Source organism: Neophocaena asiaeorientalis, unplaced genomic scaffold (assembly GCF_003031525.2).
Source record: "Neophocaena asiaeorientalis asiaeorientalis breed wild unplaced genomic scaffold, Neophocaena_asiaeorientalis_V1.1 scaffold342, whole genome shotgun sequence".
Taxonomy (NCBI): Eukaryota; Metazoa; Chordata; class Mammalia; order Artiodactyla; family Phocoenidae; genus Neophocaena; species Neophocaena asiaeorientalis.
The window spans coordinates 3,721,523-3,737,254 of record NW_020174037.1 but is presented as its reverse complement, the minus strand read 5'-3'; positions in this window follow the sequence as shown (position 1 = coordinate 3,737,254).

Sequence of the window (15,732 nt, the reverse complement as noted above, 5' to 3'; positions counted from 1 at the left end):
CAATTCTGAAATTTTTTCTTGATTCATTTCTTTAATGATGTCTAACCTTCTGTTTTATATCTTGTTTTGTATTGAGTTACATTTTTTTTTCAGATGTTATACCTTCTGGAATGATTCATCTATTTTCCTCTTCTGTTGGCCATCTCTTTTGTTTGTTTTTCTTTCTGGATGATTTCCTCAGATTTACCTTTAATCCCTCTCATTTAATTTTTTGTTATTGTTACCTACAATCCCATTTAAAACTTTTTCCTGTGTGTTTTGTGTTCTCATTTCTTATATACTGTTCTTATTCCGCTGATGCAAATTCTTCTTTCATCTCTTGGAAAAAATTGCTGATAGTTTTCTGAAATTTTCATGTCCCTGCTTGGGCTGTATTTCTTGTTTGTTTATTAATTTGGTTTTTGTATTTCATGTTAGGTGCTTACCCCAAATAGCTCACATTTAAGTATGGGACACTAAAAAGCTCTGTGTGTATGGAAGGATGTTCCACGAACTTCAGTATATGGTTTTCTGGTTGGGCCATCTCATATCCCAGTGTTAGTATTTACAGGTTTCTTTCTCTCAAAATGATCAGATTCCCCAGAAAAGTTCCCTCCAGCCTCCTTCCTGGAAGGTATAAGTCTGATTCTTGCATCCTGGAGGCTGTGTAAGGGGAAGTCTGAATAACAACATATGGTATGTATGCATTTATTCAATAACCCCTTTCCAGTACGGCATCCACTTTTCAACTCTGTTCACTGTAATCTTGAGATGTGCTGTTTTACCCTCATAAAAGAAAAAAGGCTCCAATATTCTGCCAGGATGCTATAGTAACAGTTACTTAATGCCTGGTGAAAAGTAGGGTATCTCACTGATTTTCAAATATACTTTCAAACAATCCTCCTGTACTGAACCCTCTTTACAGAAGACCTAATGCTGCCAAGCCTGGGCATTCTGCAGCTTTCTCTACTGCTGGCTTATAATTCAGCTTAACTGGGTCTGCTAATTCAGTTCCCATCTGCTTTCTATCTTCCAAGAAAACTGTTTCTGTTTTCTCCTGTATTTTTTATCCTTGTGAGTTTCTGTCTTTATTTCTCAATCCCTAAACTTGTTCAAATGGAGTTTTGAAACAGAAGTAGAGGAAAATGCATAATCTTTAACTTGAAGTCTATATTTACTTCTCAAAGTCATTTTTCCTCAGTTGTACTCACTGCATTTCTTCCTGTCTTATTTTAATCATCTTTTTTCCACCATATCATTGCCCTTAAGTCTGACTCAACGTGATGTATGAAGTAGCTGCTAGGAGTCAGGCACTGTACTGAGTGTTAGAGACGTACGAATTCAAGAATAAAACTCCCCTTGAGAAATTGTGGTGATAATAATAGTAAAAAAGTCATAACATTATTTTGAAACAGCCATTCTGCCGAACTTAAATGTATATTCCGTTTCTTCTCGATTTTCCATCTCCATTTTGGTTAATCTAAGATTGCCAAAATGTTTACAGTTTTTCTGTGTCTTCCAGTGCTAGCAATGGGAAGATAAGCCCCTTTGCTTTCGTATTCTGTATTTCTTTATGTCTTGCCTCCGGTACTCAGCCTCCCTGCCGTGCTTTTTCCCTGCTTCATCTCTACCATGCACTATACTTAATGGATCTTCTTGCGGCTTTTTTTTTTTTTCACATGACACAATTACCATACATACAACATTTAAGAAAAGTCTATTCTTTTCATCTTTACATCTACAGTCCGTTTGTTGCAAACAAAGATGTAAAGAGATAGTCCTTGCTTGATGGAAGCGCTTGCTTTATTAAGGAGATGGATACGTAACCAGTAATTTCAAGCATGTGCACTAATAAATGCAATTAGAAGTGAGTTACTCATTCTTCAGATGAAGGAAAACTTCCTGGAGATGGTGGCAGCTGAGCTGTTTAGAAGGATGATTAAAAGTTGACCAGGTGCTTCCTATAATACATAATCTGGTTTTAAGTTACTTCCTCGCTATGTTGTAAGCATATTAATACAGGGCCAATACTTGAATCATTTCTTGAATGCCTAATGTCGAGAGCAGTGCCTGGCACGTGGTAGAATCTCAATAAATGCTGAATGATGCAAAGATGTAAAAAGTGCAGAAATTTGAGTTAAATCTATATTGCACTCAGAACTTTCCCTAATTAAATAAAGTAGATCAGTAAACAAAACCAATGGTACAACCTGACTTTCCTATGACAATTTTGATTAACTAGCACTAGTTGTTTACTATTTTATTCTTTTCTGAAAAAACAACATATATATTTTTGAGGTTAATTTTTTAAATGAAGTATAGTTGGTTTACGATGCTGTGTTAGTTTCAGGTGTATATCAACCTATAATGGAAACAACATATATTTTTAGAATTATGTTTACATTCCAAAATTACCTTGCATGTGCCCACTAACTTGATTGGAGATACTATACTTGATAAAACCTTGTAAGACAATCAGCGATTTTTCCTCCTCCAAATGAATTCTATTATTGTAGTTTGCAAACACAAGAATTTAGTGCTTTAACTCAAGACTCAGAGCTGACTCTAGAACCTGAATTGGAAAATCTGGTTGCTTGGCAAACATGAGACATACAGTCAGAAAAGGCCTGCTTAAGTTATTCATTTATAAAGGGAATCATTGATCTGAAATGAAGCTCATTTGTATCCATATTTGTACCCAGGATTTTATGAAGGCAATAGAAGGATCAGTTGAGGATTACTGAATTTACAGGTGGGACTCAGAATTGCTCTGGGCTGCTATCAATATATTATTAACCATAAATATCTAGAATAAGGGATTATTATCAGTCAATAACGCTCTGATGCCAACTTCCAATTCCTCCTAGGAACTTCGAATTTCTCTATTAAGTGTGCCTAAGAAAACTACAGTCGACCCTTGAACAACTTGGGTGTGAGCTGTGTGAGTCCACTTACATGCAGATTTTTCCAACAGTGAACATTAGAGTGCTACACTGTCTGCAGTTGTTTGCAGTAGATGCAGAATCACAGATGCGGAGGGGTGACTATATGTCATAGACAGACTTTCAACTGCATGGAGGTAGGAAGTTCGGCACCTCTAACCCCTCGTTGTTCAAGGGTCAGCTGTAGTTCTATTAAGATTTAGACAGGATTTTCTCTGTTTTGCACCATTAGGCCCTGATGATCCTCTTTCAGAGAGGTGAAAAAGTGAGAATGGGCTCATAAATGGCCCCTGTGGATGAGGCACTTAGTCCGACTACACCCCACCGCTCCCCCTTTGCCTCTCGGTTCCCAAAGGCATTTAACTTTTCTGTCCCTCCTTATTGGGTTATTTGCCTTTTAACTTTGTATGATCTGCAGGATATCAAATAATGTTTCCGCTTTTTAAAATAATTTTGTTGAAGGCTAAATTGTGTCACTAGTTAGCCACTGTAGCCCAGCTGCCTGGGCTCTGGGTTTGCAGGCCAGCTTCATAACCAGCTGAGAGACTTCAGGCTCTCTGAGCTCAATTTTATCATCTCTAAATTAGAACTATTAGTATTGCACATCTAACTTGTCAGTTCTGAAGGCAGAATAAGATGGGCTGAGTACGTAGATGGTGCTAGCCAATCAGAAGTGAACATGGAGCACCGCTGGATGGTGAGTTGGGATGAGCGGGATGCTGAGTGCTATATGAATGGCCCTCACCACAGCGTCAAGGGTTTGCTCTCAGATGCAGGGACCCAAGTGCTGCCCTGCCTTCCTTCTCTGTTGGTCCTGGATCCCAGGCCTAGAGTGATTAAAAAAAAAAAGAGACAGAGAGAGAGAATATTTTAGCAGTGATTAGTCAATCCAAAATATACACTAATTCTTCCTTTCAAAACATACAGTTTTTGAAAATAATTTCTTTTTACAAGAAATATTAATAACCTAAGGAAGCAAGGACAAAGGAAGAGATCTTTACTGAGTCCTCACTATAGACCATTCTCGTGCTGACACATTCACACTTCGTCTCTAATGATCCTCAACCTGAAATGCAGAGCCTCGGGTTACAAATGAGGAAACTGAGGCACAGGAAATTTAAGTTCCTTGACAAGGTCACATGGTAAGAAAGTGGCAGAACTGTGATTCTCTGGGGGCGGAACCCCCAGAGTAGATCCAATTTCCCTAATAAGCACTCTTATAGCTGCAGAGATTTTTACTTATCCCACTTGCAGTGTTAAACACAATTGTGTTGTTATTAATTGAATTTGATTAATCTCTGCCTTCCCTACTGGAAGAATGATTCCCTGAGGTTGTAAACTCTGATTTTAGCTTACTGTTGTATCTCCAGCACAGGTCACAGGTATGACAAAAAGTTAAAGCTCAGTAAGTATTTGTTCAGTATATTCAATCAATCAATCCAGGTCTCTCTTTCTCTCTCTAACTTTCCAATTAGAGATTTTCAAATTCTGCTAGACCACACTTCCTGATTTCTCTGGAAACCTTGTTTAAACTGACCAGAGGTGCAACGTTGCTCTCATACAAAGGAATATTAAAGTTCAAAGAACTTACCTTTCCTCCTCATTTAAGCTGGAAGACTGCAACTTTTCCTCAAATCTAATGCAGTTATAGGAAATATTTAGAATTTATGATAAAAATGGAGGTTTTAAAACCATAAGATCTGGGCAAGAATAAAGGCAACCCTTGGATATTTTTTCCCTATCTGTTAAACTGTGACTGTGAAAGGAACTTCCATATTCATCATTTACGTTTTTAATGGTCTTTACGTCCTTGTATAGAGCAGAGGGAGAGGAAACTCCATCTTCCATCCAGAGATGGAAACTGGATGGCAGCCTAGGAGATCTGAAGATGTGTAGGGATAGTTCTTTAGACCCATCTCTTACTCTGACCATGCATTGCCATATGCGGTGCTCACTTTTAAATAAACTTCAGTATGCCTTCTGCTTGCCTGTACTCTCAGTGTTCTAACCGAAACCCTCTAGCAGTCAGTAAATGATGCTCTGAAGTGAGGCCCAGTTGCAGATGTGAAGGTATCCTTTTTTACCTAGCTGTGGTTTGTAAGTGCTACTGTCCCTTCCTCTCACCCTCACAGAGCAGGTGAGCAACCAGAGAAATGAAAGGAAAGGAATCGACCCTGGGGCTCTGTTGGCTGTACTTTGGAGCTCTCAGAACCCTAGATCCCAAAGATTTCCCTCCTCCAGTTTCCTTTCTCTCCCTCCAAGTCAAAATTATGTGTCAACATGTAGGATTGTCTAGTTTATATTGTTCTTGGTCCGATCCTTGTCTTTTGTTGGTGTTTGCTGTGAGTTTTTCTTTAAATTGTTTTTGAACATATACTTTGGCCGCATTCTGTGCTAAGTACTTCATCTGGATTATGATTAACCTTTATAGTCATGCAATGAGGTACTTCTGCTGTATTCTTATCTCCATCTTACAGAAGAGGAAACAGAGGTTTAGAGAAGTGCTTTTACTTATTCAAGTTAAATAATATGAATTAGAAACTGAAGTCATCCCCAGAAAGTGTGACACAGTAGTCCACCTTTCAAAACCTATATTCTGTCTCAGGGACTATTTCTCACCTGGACAATTGCACCATCCTCTGACTGCCTTTTTGACTTCAGCCCAGTTCCTGATAGTCCATTCTCCAAATAAGCTTTTACAAAACTTGATTTGGTGCTCCTTAAATATATGCAAACAAACATAAAAGTAGTTATTAACTCTTTATACTTGTGGCCCTTTTAAAACTACCAAACTTAAATTATATAAGCAGTACAATTCAAACTGACAACTTAGATATAGTGAGATACAAGGTATGTTGAAAATGAATCGAGTTTAGTTTTCACAGCAAATTTTAGAGAGGTATATTTCACTTGCTGTTGACTTGATTATTTTGATGTTGAACTTGATGAGCCAGAGTGATTGCTTTCATCTCAAATCAGACCACCATCCTCCTGCCCTCCATGATCTGGACAGTGACTCTGGCTTCAACCCCATATCCCAGCGCCTGCCCACTACTTTGCACTTGATACTGCAATCGTGACATGTGGTAGGGAGTTCTTACAACATGCTTTTGAATACACCCTGTTTCTTCTGCCTTTAGTGCCCATCCATGATGCCCATATTATCTGTTAAAAAACCCTTCTAAAGTGTCACCTCCTCTGGGAAGTCCACCCTGGCACTCCCAGAAACTCTCATTCCTTGGACTAATTGTGTGCTTTGTACGTATTTGCAGAAATTGAACTTATCTTATATCATGATGGGGCACCTGTCTTTCCAATGAGCTGTGAATTTCTCAAGGGCAGGAACAAGGTGAGAAGTGTGATCATTTTCATCCCTCTATTACAGATTCAGAGAGGTAAATCAACTTGCCCAAAGTCACTCAGCTGGGTCTCCAGGTGTCAGGGTCTAACAGCCTGATTACTATCCAAAGACCCAACCTGACGATTTCTTTTTCTGAAACTGCGGTTTCAGATGGTGGTTTGTTTCTTTCATCATCTGTTTTCTTTGGTGACTCAGCACCTGAAGGGAGAGCCTCGAGAGGCCCAGGTTCTCTCCTTGCTGCTGGTAACTTTATGTGGGACCTTGAGCTAGTCTCTCCCTCTCTCTGGACCTCAGTTTTCTCATCTGTCAAATGAGGGTGTTGGGCCAGATGGCATCGAGCCTCCTTTGCTTCAGTCCGGTGTGTATGGGTAGCTCACAACCTTATTGTGTCAACAACTCAAACTTTGCCAAAAGAGCTGAGCCAGGCTATGGAAATGGGCGGAGGAAAGAATGGCTCCTTCACACAGGCCGTTTGTGTGGGGTGAGTGTTATCACCAGAGGAAATTGACTCAGGGAGATAGCACCTGGGTATCAGAGAAAGCCCGGCTATCGGTGGGCAGCCCCTGGAATCCTAGCCCTCCTTGCCAAGGGTGTCTCATGGGCTGGGCGTCCAGCCTTCCTGCCACTCAGCAAAGATGGTGCCAGGCTCAGGACAGGCCACTGTGGGAAAGTGCACACCAGAGTCAGGCCCTGGGCATTCCGAGGGCCTCAGGCAGGCTCGGTTGCTCTTTGAGGCTATTGCGACACCCAGGCAATCAGACCTCAGGCTCAGTCACTCTAACAGAGAGGGGCAATATTTCCCCCAAGAAACACTCTGCTATTTCCACAGTGCCTGGTTCTCTGTCCTGTGCAGGCCTGACCTGGACCCCTGTCCTTCTGTCCTGTGTACCCCAGTGCTGAGCCAGGGACACCCAACACTGGTTCCACTCTTCCTGCCGTTTCCCAGAAACAGGGAGCACTGGAGAGAAAGCACTGAAGCAGCTTCAGCCCCTCTTCAGGAGCTACATCAAGTTTTCCCAGCTCTTCCTGCCACTTTTGCTGGGCTAACTTCACCTTAAGCTTCATACCTTAGCCTGAGGGTCACCTCCTCCGGGATATCTTCCTTGACGTCCCACAGTCTAGGCTGGGCAATGAGCCCAGGGCTTCCTTCTACCTTGGCATTATCACTCTGTTTATTTCCTGGATTCTGAGAACCTTGAGAAAAGAAATCATTTTTCCCCTTTCACTCATCCATAGATTAAGCACATATTCTCATGTGCTTACTCCAAGAGACACAAAATATTGGAGAGAAATAAACAGAAATTGTTCCCAGTGTCATGGTGCATACAGTCTAGCAAGGGAGTTAATGAGATCATTGTCCAATATGTGAAAAACTAAGGTGCTGGGAATGGCAACTCCATGGCACACTGAATAGCAGGAGAATTTGCTACAGTCGGGGAGAGCAGAGGAAGCTTTCCCAGAGAAGTACTGATGCAGCTGAGGAAGAGCTGGGGTTATAGGAAAAGGGTCAAGGAGGATCACCTATGTCTCATTAGTCCTTATATCCCAAGCATATCTCAGGACCTGAAAGTTATGCAATAAGTGTTTCTAAATATTGAAGCCACATTTTCTACAAAGTTGGCTCTGAGGCCATGGTCCAGTCCTAAGGCAAGACCAATGCCTTGATTCATTTGTCCTGTAACTGCTTTCATCAAATATTTTTATTTCACTCTCATTCTGAAATGAGAAATATTACTGGGAAATATTTGGGATTTAGTTATTGGGAAATATTACTGTCTTGCCCAAACAACTTACCCTCAAGATCCATATTCTTTGATCTAGCCGTGGCCTAGAACCCCTGGCTATACCATGTGCTGAAGACTTTCACATGTCCTGTTTCTATGGGGGTCTCCAAAACTTGCCCGCACCTTGGATCTCTAAGTTTCCTGGTCTTTCATGCCTGCGCAGTTTGCCCGAACCATCTGACCTTCGCTGCCACCATAACTCCAGCTATTGCAATGTTCAGCTTGCCACTTGGGCTCCTCTGAGCATGCTCCCTGTTTCTCCCCACTGCCTCCCAGTCTCCAGAGAACAGAATTAGTTCTGGGACCCTGACATCCTTGATTCATGAAGCAGACCAGCCATGCCCAGCACCCTCCTACGACGCTACTTTCTTAATAGCCAAAAACACATTTGGTTAATCAACCCTTTTTTTCCAAACTGGAGCCACGCTGATCAAGATTGAAAATGTGCCCCCATTGTAAGTGGCTACTGTTTCCAATTACATATGTTTCTCCCAGCCACCATGCAATCTGTTCACTTCATGCTGGTTTGCAAGAGCTGTTCACACCAAACCATTGACAGCCACTATCTAAACTGAAACCATCTGCTTAGCCATTTGCCATGCACGGCTGTGTCTTGCAGGCTTACCCATTTGAGGCCCTGTGGAGCAGTCCATAAAACAAGCATGAATTAACGCAGCCTGTTTTTATTAAATGTCTTGCAACTGATGGGAAGATGGACAAGCCTGTCTGGCAAGGATAATGGCCAATGCTCAGAGCATCTGAAGTCTTGGATAAACTCCAACAACACCCTGCATCCCAAGACCATCGAGTGTTTCAGGAGTGTGGTTGTGCTTAGAAACAGTTTGTCTATAAAAACCTTTTCAAAGATTTTGTGGTTTCTCCTCTTTTTTTGTGAAATAGAATTTATTGGTGAGCTCTTCAGCCATAGCTGTAGTCCTTCTGTTCTCCTTGATATTACTTAGATGGAAACCCAGAGAGAAGCAGATAAGAGTGGCTAAGAGCTTTAGTGGAACACAAATATCCATGGATATCCTCTATTGCTATTACCACCTCCAGAAGATTGGGGGTGGTTAGGTTTCCTCTTACTCCTATGGAAAGCCTGCACAAGGGTCAGGTCCGGCTTATTGGTAACCTGAAGCACCCCTCATGCACTTTGTCTAAAAACCTTGGCCAAGGTAGTGAGGCTTCAAGGGAGAAGATACCTTGACCCACTGACACCTGCCACGTCTTTGTGACTGGAAATTTTCCAATGCATTGGACAGAAAAAATTCAGGGATAAAACAAACCCAAGGGCATTGCCAATAATTGGGAAAATTCAGCAAATTCTGCCTGCTCCGATTTCAGTGTCATCAGGCAACTTTCTGATATTTTGGCTTCCCAGGTAGGAGAACTATCTGTAAAAAGAGACTGAGCTCTAGAACAAATGCCAGCATCCATCCCAGTTGATAATATATTTCATACTGTAAAGTAGTACAATGGCACTATACACACACACACACACACACACACACACGCACACACATATATTAGAAACCTATAGTGGCATTCAAGATTTTTATTATTATTTAAAAATTTGTTCAAAATAATTTTTATTTAAAATTTTTAAATGAATTCGATAAGAAGAGTTCAAGTGAAGAATGGTATGCCCCTTCCCCTCTGCAGGGTATATTCAGAATATTTAACATTACCATTTACGCTAGACTCTGGCTGAAAGCAGGTGGGTCAGCCGTACTGGCATGTTCAGGCTGAATAGTGGTGCTGCCTCAACTATAGTCTACATTTTATTCATTCAAAATTAGATGAATGGAAGGCTGTTAACTGGGATCATATCCTTTACCTTCCCTGATTTGATCTTTAAGATTGCATTTTTGCAAACATTGTTACCACCAGCATTGGTCGTATGAAATTTGCTTTTGTACTTACTGTAAGACCACAGTCACGAGTCTGTGATACATCGATTCATTCACCCATCAGTCATCTGTTTTCTTCTACTCAGAGCCATCAACCCCTCTGGACTCCACGAATCTAGAGATGAAGGATAATGTGGTCCTTCCCCCAAAAGCTCACACTCCAAGGGTGAGAGACTGTCCTCTGTTATTCAGTATTCCTCACATGGATTCCTAAGTAAGATATTTCTTTAAAAGTGCAGCCCCAGGGGAAAAGGGAAAAGAAAAACCCAACAAAGCAAAACAACAGTCCCCCAGAACAAACACTTTTATTTTCTTTAAGCAGCTTTTACAGTTTTTGCTCTCCAGATAAAAAGAGCTATAGAATTTTATATTCCTGTTTTTCCCACTGCTGGGAAACTCAGAGCCCAACGTGATGCTCCGCCACATCAAGGAGAATTACATTGTCCCTTAAAGTTCCCAGTCTTTTCTTTTCTCTCATGTTTCTGGTTCTGCTTTACTGCTTATTTTTTAGTATTTCTGTGTGCCTGGCCCTTATTGTAAACTGACTTTAATCCTTATTGGATAGAGCCTAAAATGATAGAAATGCAATTTTTATAAATATGCATTTTTAAATAAATACATTTTTAAAGGCTTACTTTTTTAAAGAGTAGTTTTAGGTTTGTAGCAAAATTGAGAGGAAGGTACAGAGATTTCCCAAACACCATCCCCTCTGCCTGCAACACACACACACAGCCTCTGCCATTATCAACATCTCCCACCAGAGTGGTGTAGATTCATCAACTGATGAATCTACATTGACACATTACAATCACCCAAAGTCCATAGTTTACACTAGGACTCACTCTTGCTGTTTTACATTCTATGGGTTTGGACAAATGTAGAGTGACATGTATCCATCATTATGGTATCATACAGAGTATTTTCACTGCCCTAAAAATCCTCTGCACACCACCTGTTCACCCCTCCACCCCTCCCCAGCCCCTGCATTTTTTTAATTGAAAATATTTGGTTTATTGTCATGTATTTCGTTTGGCCCAAGAAAAAGGAATTCCAGTTTTTACACCTTTGAGAAATGGAACATTATTTGCTCATTCACACCTTCCTCTCTGACCTTCCCCTTCTCTTTCCACATTGTTTTATGAGCTTATGAGTTTGTTGATTGGAGAATATTAATTAATTTGAGGAGTCATCTGGACCATTTCCAGGGAGAAAAATTATGGTTTATTGTTGACTGGACTTACCATACAAAGAGTCAGGTGATTTTTATTTCATTTCATAAATGAATGAGAACCAGGAGGGTTTTAAGAATTATGAGTTGTTCTGACTTTTCTTTCTTATTCATCTTTGTCTACAGAGGCCAGCATAGAGCATGGCACTGAGTAAGTGCTCAGTAAAGAGATGCAGAATAAAAAAATTCATGAGTGAATCATCAGATGACCTGGTCCCTACTCAGTCATATTTTGTCTCCAGCTCTTGCTCTTTCTGAATAAATATACAATAGCTACATGCTGCAAGGCACATAGTTGAAAAATGAGGACAGATCAACCATGAGAGGCATTTTTATATTCTGATGTGTGCCCGTAGATAGATGAATATATATATATATATATATACACACACACACACGCACATGCATATAGATCATGTAACTGCTTGCTTTTTCCTAGGTTTAACTAGGCTGGTTTCTATGTAGATGCTGCAAGAAAAAACAGAAAACCACCTCAAAAAGGCCCTTGTTTTTTCATTATTAACCTCGTACATACTTTATTCCTGAGACACCCTCCTACCAGACATGTCTGATGCAGAAGCGACTCAGTGTGGAGGAAAAAGGACAGCTGGAGACTTGGCATGAGTCCTGGTTTTGCCCAGCACTCAGCAGCCTCTTAAAACCTGAGGCTCCTCATTTGCAAAAGATGAACCATGCAGGACTAAGAGTTGGTCCAACTCTGCCATCACATTTACCTGGATGCCGAGGGCACTTGGTGTCTTGCCTGCCACTCGGCCTAGTCTCTGCTTCCCCATCATATGTAGCAGCCCCACAGTTCAATATCTTTCCTTTCTTTTGCATAAGCCATCAAGGATCAAAATGGGTGGAATTCCCTTTGATGACGTCCCTATTGGGTGCCAGGCTCTGTGCAGACACATTTGCGCATGAACTATTTGATCCTCACGATCTCCAGATAGTTAGTATTAACCCTGTTTTGCAGATAAGAGGAGGAGGCTCAAGGAGATTAAATGCAGCTGTTAGTGAAAAAAGAGGGATTTTTTAACCCTTCAAAGCCAGTGTCTATTCTAATGTACCAGGAGGAGTTAGGCCATGAACAGGCATACTTCCAGCAAACCTCAGATAGACCTGAAGACGGTGGAGGAAATAAATCATGGAAGAAAATGGGGGTAATTACGGGGTCATAGCAAAAAATTTCTTTTTATAGTAATAGGGTAGACCCTTGAGTGCTTGCTCCTTCAAAATTAGAAATAGACTTAGAAAGCAGTGAGGCCTTAGTCCAGGCTCCTCTGACTTGGCCTATATTTTTTCCTGCATTTGACCTTATCTCTTTGGGGCTTTTATGTTTGTTTGTTTATCCAGTAAATACATATACATACATATATATATATATAAATATATATAAATTGAAGTATAGTTGACTTAAAATACTGTGTTAGTTTCAGGTGTACAGCAAAGTGATTCAGTTTTATATGTATTATATATATATATAGTTTATTACAACATATTGAATATAGTTCCCCGTGCTATACAGTAAATCCTTGTCGTTTATCTACTTTATATATGGTAGTGTGCATCCGTTAATCCCATACTCCCAATTTATCCCTCCCTACCACTTCCCCTTTGGTAACCATAAATTTGTTTTCTATATCTGTGAGTCTGTTTCTGTTTTGTAAATAAGTTGATTTGTATCATTCTTTTAGATTGTGCATGTTAGCGATACCATATGGCATTTGTCTTTCTCTATCTGACTTACTTCACTTAGTATGATAATCTCTGGGTCCATCCATGTTGCTGAATATGGCATTATTTTATTCTTTTTTATGTCTGAGTAATATTCCACTACACACACACACACACACACACACACACACACACACACACACACACCACATCATCTTCTTTATCCATTCGTCTGTTGATGGACACTCAGGTTGCTTCCATGTTTTAGCTATTGTAAATAGTGCTGCTATGAACATTGAGGTGCATATATCTTTTTGAATCGGAGCTTTTGTCTTTAGCTGTTACATACCCAGGAGTGGGATCGCTGGATCATATGGTAGCTCTATTTTTAGTTTTTTAAGGACCTTCATACTGTTCTCCATAGTAGCTGCACCAATTTACATTCCCACCAACAATGTAGGAGGATTCCCTTTTCTCCACACCCTCTCCAGCATTTATTATTTGTAGACTTTTTGATGCTGGCCATTCTGACTGGTGTGAGGTGACACCTCATTGTAGTTTTGATTTGCATTTCTCTAATAATTAGTGATGTGGAGCATCTTTTCATTTACCAGTTGGCCATCTATATGTCTTCTTTGAAGAAATACCTATTTAGGTCTTCTGCCCATTTTTAAAATAAGGTTGTTTGTTTTTTTGTTATTGAGTTGTATGAGCTGTTTATATAGTTTTGAAATTAATCTCTTGTCAGTTGCATCGTTTGCAAATGTTTTCTCCCATTTTGTAGGTTATCTTTTCATTTTATTTATGGTTTCCTTTGCTGTGCAAAAACTTATACGTTTGTTTAGGTCCCATTTGCTTACTTTTGCTTTTATTTCTACTGCCTTGGGTGACTGATCTAAGAAAATATTGCTACGATTTGTGTCAGAGAATGTTTTGCCTATGTTCCCTTCTTGGATTTTTATGGTGCCATGTGTTATATTTAGGTCTTTAATCCATTTTGAGTTTATTTTTGTGTATGATGTGAGGGAGTGTTCTAACTTCATTAATTTACATGTGGTTTTCCAGCTTTCCCAACACCACTTGCTGAGGAGACTATCTTTTCTCCATTGTATATTCTTGCCTCCTTTATTGAAGATTAATTGACCATAGGTGTGTAGGTTTATTTCTGGGCTCCCTATTCTGTTCCATTGATCCATATGTCTGTTTTTGTGCCAATACCACACTGTTTTGATTACTGTAGCTTTGTAGTATTGTCTGAAGTCTGGAAGGGTTATGCCTCCAGCTTTGTTCTCTTTCCTCAGGATTGCTTTGGTAATTCTGGGTCTTTTGTGGTTCCATATAAATTTTAGGATTATTTGTTCTATTTCCATGAAAAATGTCATGGGTAATTTGATAGGGACTGCATTAAATCTGTAAATTGCTTTGGGTGGTATGGCCATTTAAACTATTTTAACTCTTCCAATTCAAGAGCATGGGATATCTTTCCATTTCCTTGAATCATCTTTGATTTCCTTTATCAATGTTTTATAGTTCTCAGCATATAAGTCTTTCACCTCCTTGGTTAGGTTTATTCCTAGGTATTTTTTATGAAATTTTAAACAGGATTTTTTACTGTGCACAGTCTGGAGAGACTGAGAAGTTGGAAATATCTTTATAAAGAATAAAGGGGGCTTCCCTGGTGGCGCAGTGGTTGAGAGTCCACCTGCCGATGCAGGGGACACGGGTTCGTGCCCCGGTCTGGGAAGATCCCACGTGTCACGGAGCAGCTAGGCCCGTGAGCCGTGGCCCCTGAGCCTGCGCATCCGGAGGCTGTGCCCCCCGACGGGACAGGCCACAACAGTGAGAGGCCTGCGTACCGAAAAAAAAAAAAAATAAATAAAATAAAATAAAGAATAAAGGGAGGCTCCAAGAAGCAGGTTCACTCACTGGCATCATTATTTGAGAGTTCCTTGCTACCTGGTTCTGTAATAAACCTAAGTGAAAGTAAACTTGGCCAAGTCTGAGTCCTCATTTTTGGCGGTCTTCAAACCTAGAATTCCTCTTTTCAATCTGGCTCAGTTCACATGCTTTTGTCCTTGGGTTCATTATTATCTAGGAGAAGTAACAAATATGAAGACTTATGGAATCTAATTTAACTAAGTGCTAACTATGGGCCAAGCACTGGGTGAAGTGTATTTTATATCAGTTATTTTTCTAGCAATGCCACGTAGTAGGAACTATTTTTGCCCTGATTTTAGGGCATTTATATTTGCTACTTTTTGCTTTTTGGTGTTTTGTTTTGTTTTTGCCATTATAAGTGAGGCTGAGATGACCATTTTTGCCCACGTTGCAGAGAATGACTTCCAGGAAATGAGACCAGTTAGTCAGTTCTTTTGAACAGTTTTAAGGCTCTTGATGCAGATTACCTGGTGCTTTCTGGAAGGGTGTACCAGCGCTCCCTGAGGCTAGCGGGGCATGTGCTTCCTGGTGTCTCCAAAGCCTGCTAATACAGTGATGTACAGTGGGGAGAGTGACAGAAGCTTATCTTTTTAATGAACCTAAAAACAAGCTGGAAGGACTCTGGCCTGAGATTAGAATCTGGTCCCTGCTCTGCCATTCACCCTCTGTGCCATTGGGTTAGTGCTTGCCTCTCTCTAGGTCACAATTTTTCCAAGTATGAAATGAGGAGGGCAAAACAGATGACCTTGTAAGCTTTTTCAGCTCAAATTTTCCTTGACACTTAGGGAAAATATAACTCCTCTTTAAGCCATAGGTGGCTCAGAACATAAATTGGACAAGCTGTCATGTGATGTCTTCAGTTGTATATAAAAAGCAGCTAGGTAAAAAAAAAAAAAAAAAAAAAAAAAAA